The 7,587-nt window shown below is 48.4% G+C and overlaps 1 non-coding gene across 1 annotated transcript; it reads right to left on the reverse strand.

Moving 5' to 3' along the window:
* Positions 1–7,198: 7,198 nt before the first annotated feature.
* Positions 7,199–7,272, reverse strand: Trnar-ucu (transfer RNA arginine (anticodon UCU)). Its single transcript has one exon. It is a non-coding gene; the product is annotated as a tRNA-Arg (tRNA).
* Positions 7,273–7,587: the final 315 nt, after the last annotated feature.

Raw genomic sequence — 7,587 nt, forward strand, 5'->3', positions numbered from 1 at the left:
GGCCACCAAACTCCCCAGACGTGAATATTGTTGAGCATATCTGGGATATCTTACGGATTCATGGTGTCAATTGCCTCCAGCACTACTTCAGACATTAATCGAGTCCATGCCACGACGTGTTGCGGCACTTCTGCGTGCCCGTGGGGCTCCTACACGATATTAGGTAGGTGTACCAGTTTTTTTGGCTCTTCAGTGTGTAAACATAGAAATAATTTCAATAGGAATGAGGAGACAATGAAAATTAGCGAAATACGGGCAATTCCTGTGCAGAATCGCTAAAATGTTTCTTATCTTTGAGAAGACGACAATAGATAATTAAATTTTATCTTTGACAAGAATCATCTCTGCGTATAACTTGTAAGACCGGGGACCCCCGTTTTTCTACAGTACATACGTCACTCTCAACCGTTCGACCCGTCAGTCGGCACAGGCTGAACGGAGGAGCAACGCCTCTGAAGACGTCCAAAGCAGTTCTGGACGAAACGTTGGGAGCAGAAGAATTTCGTGGACCACCAGCAGCAGGAGTACACGATGCTGTAAAATGTGTTCATGTCCTTCCTCATTTAGTGATTTCTTAAGCATAACAACTGGGCCGCAACTTTACCACGGCAAGCACTCCCATACATCGCCTCCTCCATACTTCACTGAAGATACTTTACTGATGACGACAGGTAACGTTCAGCAGACATTCCCCAAACCCGAACCATTATATCGCAGTGCCACAGGGCTTAGCGTGATCCATCACTCCAAAACTCGTCCCCTGTCCAGTGGAGTGGCTTTTTTCAATTCCTCAAGCGTCGCTTAGCACTTACTGCAGAAATGCGTGGCTTTTGAGGAACTACTCGAGCTTTCTACACTCCTGGAAATGGAAAAAAGAACACATTGACACCGGTGTGTCAGACCCACCATACTTGCTCCGGACACTGCGAGAGGGCTGTACAAGCAATGATCACACGCACGGCACAGCGGACACACCAGGAACCGCGGTGTTGGCCGTCGAATGGCGCTAGCTGCGCAGCATTTGTCCACCGCCGCCGTCAGTGTCAGCCAGTTTGCCGTGGAATACGGAGCTCCATCGCAGTCTTTAACACTGGTAGCATGCCGCGACAGCGTGGACGTGAACCGTATGTGCAGTTGATGGACTTTGAGCGAGGGCGTATAGTGGGCATGCGGGAGGCCGGGTGGACGTACCGCCGAATTGCTCAACACGTGGGGCGTGAGGTCTCCACAGTACATCGATGTTGTCGCCAGTGGTCGGCGGAAGGTGCACGTGCCCGTCGACCTGGGACCGGACCGCAGCGACGCACGGATGCACGCCAAGACCGTAGGATCCTACGCAGTGCCGTAGGGGACCGCACCGCCACTTCCCAGCAAATTAGGGACACTGTTGCTCCTGGGGTATCGGCGAGGACCATTCGCAACCGTCTCCATGAAGCTGGGCTACGGTCCCGCACACCGTTAGGCCGTCTTCCGCTCACGCCCGCCTCCAGTGGTGTCGCGACAGGCGTGAATGGAGGGACGAATGGAGGCGTGTCGTCTTCAGCGATGAGAGTCGCTTCTGCCTTGGTGCCAATGATGGTCGTATGAGTGTTTGGCGCCGTGCAGGTGAGCGCCACAATCAGGACTGCATACGACCGAGGCACACAGGGCCAACACCCGGCATCTTGGTGTGGGGAGCGATCTCCTACACTGGCCGTACACCTCTGGTGATCGTCGAGGGGACACTGAATAGTGCACGGTACATCCAAACCGTCATCGAACCCATCGTTCTACCATTCCTAGACCGGCAAGGGAACTTGCTGTTCAAACAGGACAATGCACGTCCGCATGTATCCCGTGCCACCCAACGTGCTCTAGAAGGTGTAAGTCAACTACCCTGGCCAGCAAGATCACCGGATCTGTCCCCCATTGAGCATGTTTGGGACTGGATGAAGCGTCGTCTCACGCGGTCTGCACGTCCAGCACGAACGCTGGTCCAACTGAGGCGCCAGGTGGAAATGGCATGGCAAGCCGTTGCACAGGACTACATCCAGTATCTCTACGATCGTCTCCATGGGAGAATAGCAGCCTGCATTGCTGCGAAAGGTGGATATACACTGTACTAGTGCCGACATTGTGCATGCTCTGTTGCCTGTGTCTATGTGCCTGTGGTTCTGTCAGTGTGATCATGTGATGTATCTGACCCCAGGAATGTGTCAATAAAGTTTCCCCTTCCTGGGACAATGAATTCACGGTGTTCTTATTTCAATTTCCAGGAGTGTATATCATTCTTGTTAACTCCCTACCCACAGTCACTGTGCTAGGTGGGCTGCTGCCAGCACTGTGGAACCAGCCCACGATTCGTTCCCTTCATTTCATGAGATACTTTATACCCACCCTTCGCTATGATCGGAAATCTCTGACCATCGGTACACTAGGTACTGTCTGATCCCGGTCAAGCTGTGATTTTTCCTTCGCGTTTCCATTTCACAAACGTATCACAAACAATCGACTTGGAGATTTTAAAAAGCTTGAAATATCACCCGTGGATTTGTTACTACGGTGACATGCAATGACTAGCTCACGTTCGGAATCACTGAGCACTCCTAAGCGGCCGGACCGGTTGGCCGAGCGGTTCTAGGCGCTACAGTCTGGAACCGCGTAACCGCTACGGTCGCAGGTTCGAATGCTGCCCAGGACATGGATGTGTGTGATGTCCTTAGGCTAGATAGGTATAAGTAGTTCTAATTTCTAGGGGACTGATGACCCATTGTGCTCAGAGCCACTTGAACCATTTTGAACTCCTGAGCTACCCAGTCTTTTGTTACTGCTTCTTTAGTGACAACACACTACTCTCCCACTCCTTTTATACTGGCGGGTTCACCCCACGTGACATCTGGTGGTCAATTCTGCATTACGGAGGGGTGTCCGTATACTTTCTGAAACTACGTCATTTCGTGCGCACGTATACTGCCCAACAAGGAGGGACCATAGAAGTTGTACGGAGGAACAACTAGGGGAAGGAAACCCCTGTTCGGAAATATTATGCAGCCGCTCTACAGGGCGTCGAAGTTACAGGGGCAACGCTTGCCTCTAGGCTACTCTTCTGCCAGCGAACGCGTTTCTACGCTGTCGGACCGCGAGCAGAACTTTCCGGTGTGGGCTTCACAGCTTTCAGGGCGTCAGATGGTGTCGACTGCATCCCAGCCTGTCAACTCCATAGGGGCTGCGAAGCGCAAAAGCCGCAGAAGCGCGCAAACCCGCTTTGCTACCTGAGGGCTGGATCTTATAAATTAGACGCTCTCAGCGCCGCCGGATGACATTCCCAAACAGGGGTTCCTATCCTGTGTTTGTTCCTCAAGACACCCTTACAACATTTTGAAATTTGTCGTACCATTTTCTTACACCCTTTATGTCAACGATCTAGTACATTTCAACATATTTAATGTGTGGTGCTCCACAGATTTGCTGTGCATGTTAATTAGCGTCTTTGTTTTACAAAGGAACTCATCCAAATGCTAATTTTCAGGAGGTTGACGTGGAGAGACAGTGGCTGTGGAAAAATACAACTTACCTATTACCGAAAAGTAAAAATTGTTAATAATACTGTTTTTGACAACTAATAGCGCCGATTACATTACGTAAGTTATACAAACGATAATGATCACTGCCATTGTAACGGCACTGCTCAATCTAATAAAAAGTGTTGTTGCCAGTGACCGATTGCTGTTTTAATTTTTTGTGAGATTTAACCTATATAGAAACTGCTGTATGCTGTGTATGAAATGTTAATTCTTCAACCATGATCAAGATGCAGCCTGTCATTCGGAACGTGACAACCACCTCTTCATTACCATGTACGCTACTACAGTTGCTTTTGAGAAACGTACGGTAGCAGTAACTAAGCTGTATACATATTGCTTACTTGGACGCCATTAGTACACTACTGGCCATTAACATTGATACGCCAGAAAGATGACGTCCTACAGACTCCAAATTTAACCGACACGAAGAAGATGCTGTGATACGCTAATGATTAGCTTTTCAGAGCATTCCCACAAGGTTGTGGCCGGTGTCGACACCTACAACGTGCTGACATGAGGAAAGTTTCCAACTGATTTCTCATACACAGTTAACCGGCGTTGCCTGGTGAAACGTTGTTGTGATACCTAGTGTAAGGAGGAGAAATCCGTGCCATCACGTTTACGACTTTGATAAAGGTCGGATTGTAGCCTATTGCGATTGCAGTTTATCGTATCGCGACATTTCTGCTCGCGTTGGTCGAGATCCAATGACTGTTAGCAGAATATGGAATCGGTGCATTCAGGAGGGAAATACGGAACGCTGTGCTGCATCCAAAAGGCCTCGCATCACTAGCAGTCAAGATGACAGGCATCCTATCCAGATGGTTGTAACGGATTGTGCAGCCACGTCTCGATCCCTGAGTCAACAGATGGGGACGTTTGCAGACAACAACGATCTGCACGAACAGGTCGACGACGTTTGCAGCAGCATGGGCTATCAGCTCGGAGACCGTGGCTGCGGTTACCCTTGACGCTGCATCACAGACAGGAGCACCTCCGATGGTGTACTCAACGACGAACCTGGGTGCACGAATGGCAAAACGTCATTGTTTCGGATGAATCCAGGTTCTGTTTACAGCACCATGATGGTCGCATCCGTGTTTCGCGCCATCGCGGTGAACGCACATGGGAAGCGTGTATTCGTCATCGCCATACTGGCGTATCACCCGGTGTGATGATATGGGGTGCCATTGGTTACACGTCTCGGTCACCTGTTGTTCGCACTGACGGCACTTTGAACAGTGGACGTTACATTTCAGATGTGTTATGACCCGTGGCTCTACCTGTCATACGATCTCTGTGAGACTCTACATTTCAGCAGGATAATGCACGATCGCCTGTTGCAGGTCCTGTACAGGCCTTTCTGGACACAGAAAATGTGCGACCGCTGCCCTGGCCAGCACATTCTCCAGATCTCTCACCAACTGCAAACGTCTGGTCAATGGTGGCCGAGCCACTGGCTCGTCACAATACGCCAGTCACTATTCTTGATGAACGGTGGTATCGTGTTGAAGCTGCATGGGCAGCTGTAGCTTTACACGCCATCCAAGCTCTGTTTGACTCAATGGCCAGGCGTATCAAGGCCGTTATTACGGCCAGAGGTGGTTGTTCTGGATACTGATTTCTCAGGATCTATATACCCAAACTGCGTGAAAATGTAATCACATGTCATATATAGTATAATATATTTGTCCAATGATTGCCCGTTTATCATCTGCACTACTTCTTGGTGTAGCAATTTTATGCCTGTAAATATAAAGTCATTATATGTATGTTCATCGGTGTGTATGTACGTATGTATTTATGTTCGTATGTATGAACATTCCACATCTCCTAAACCACTGGACCGGTTTCAACCTAACGTGGAATACATATCACTTACTATCCGGAAAGAAGCGCTGTGGACGTCAGAGCCAACTACCAGTCATGGGGGTGAGGGTAAAAAGAAGGTGACATAACTCAGTAAAGGTTAGAGCAATTTTTATATATACGTCTCTTTTTTGTGTTACTCGTATTAATTATTTGAGAAAAATAGTTGGGGGTAATGCCCCTGCCACCCCTCGTATAGGGGGCCAGCATGGAAAACCTTGACATGTAAGAATATTCGGTAACACCCGACATTATTATAGAATCCGTAGTTTTAGAATTTTGGAGGACACTAGGCTCATTGGTGACAGTCCCTTTGGAGTGTCTCTCTTGGTTGTGTGTGTGAGGGGGTGGAGGGGGCAGGGAGGAACTGGAGGGTGGAGTTGCAAATAGAGTAACATATACAATTTGATAAAAAGTGTCCTGTGGCAAAGGAAGTTGTTGTCAGTTGAGAAGCAGTATTGGCAGAATGGGTCGGTTAGTACAGCTCAGTGACTTCAAACGTGTATTAGTCATTGCTTTTCACCAGAGTAACAGATCCACCAGAGACATTTCAATCGTTCTACCCAAGTCGTCTGTTGCACATGTGGCTGTGCAGTGTAAGCGCGAGGGAACAACCGCAGCTAAACTAAAACCAGGCAAGCCTCTTTTACTGATGGACAAGGAACGTCGGGGCATTGCAGACGAGTGCTGTTAAAATTGCTCGTTATCAGTGGAAGAGTTCAAAAGTGCTACCAGCAATCGAGCTAGGACAATGTCTATGCACAGGGAGTTAAAAAGAATTGCGTACAATGGTCGAGAAGCTGCCCATAGGCCACACATTTCTTTGGTCAATGCCAGGCGATGCTTGAGGTGACGTAAAAGGCGACGTTACACTCAGTGGTAATCCGATGGAGTGGTTTTGGTTTGACAAATTCCTGGGGAACGTTACCTGCCATCATGTGTAGCGCCAACTGTGCGGAGGAGTTGCATCTCGTGGTCAAGTTGCATCTTGTTATTGCGCTTAACAAAACACTAAATGCGGGATATGAACACACTTTACACCATTGTGTACTGCGTACAGCAGAGGAACAGTTGGGAGAGGGCGTTTGTATCAGCACGACAGTGCACTCTATCAAAGCAGCGTTTGTGAATCAATGGTTTGTGATAAATAGTATTCCTGAAATGTAGTGGTCTGTCCAGAGCCCCAATGTGAACCAAACGGAGTACCTTTTGGATGAGTTAGAAGGTCGACTTCGCACCAGTCCCAGGGTCCAACATCATTGCCTGCTCTGGTTTCGGCTCTTGAAGTAGAATGGGCTGTCTTTACTGCTCTGATATTCAGACACCTGACTGAAAGCTTGTCCATCATAGTTCAAGCTGTGAAGACGAAGGATGGAATCAACACACATTTATGTCCACTTTTGCGTCTTGGAATACTTTTGATCAGAAAGTGTTCAGTTTGGTGCACTCTCTCAGATGTCCCTGTTGGCTGTTCTACAGTGACACACAAAGGTAGAGCGGCAATAACCAGTTCCTCTTCACTTTATGACGAGGTTGCGTACACCAGCAAACTTCATGTAACACTAGGTAGAAGAAGAAACATCGTCGACCCATCACAAACGGTTGTGTTTTGTTCCCCAAGGCGGCGACACCAACGTAGATTTTGTAACATGTGCAATTTATGAACATGTGTCTTACACACAATATCCATTCAATGAAATTACAATGAAATCCTTTAGCTGCTTACAGGCGTTGATAAATATCAATGGGGACAGTTGAAAAGTGTGTGCCCCAACCGAGATTCGAATCCGGGACCTCCTGCTTAGATGGCAGACGCTCTAACCAACTGAGCCATCGAGGACACAGATGATAATGCGACTGCAGGAACTTATCTCTGGCACGCTCCCCATGAGACCCACACTTTCCAACTTTCTGTCCACACACTACATTTTTAGTGCCCCTGCCCGCAGTACTCATTGCTCGCGGTAGTCAATCTACCGATCCCCGTAAGAGTTCGGGCAATGCGAGTACATCCGCACTGAAGACGATCGTTGGCCAGTAAGCCTTATCTGCATGAAGTAGGTAACGCCTGTAAGCAGCTGAAGGTCTGGATTTCATTATAATTTCATTCTCCGAGAGCTGCAAGATCAATCACCAGTGGTATCCGTACAGATAC

The sequence above is a fragment of the Schistocerca gregaria genome, chromosome 3, assembly GCF_023897955.1.
Source record: "Schistocerca gregaria isolate iqSchGreg1 chromosome 3, iqSchGreg1.2, whole genome shotgun sequence".
In the NCBI taxonomy this organism is placed as follows: Eukaryota; Metazoa; Arthropoda; class Insecta; order Orthoptera; family Acrididae; genus Schistocerca; species Schistocerca gregaria.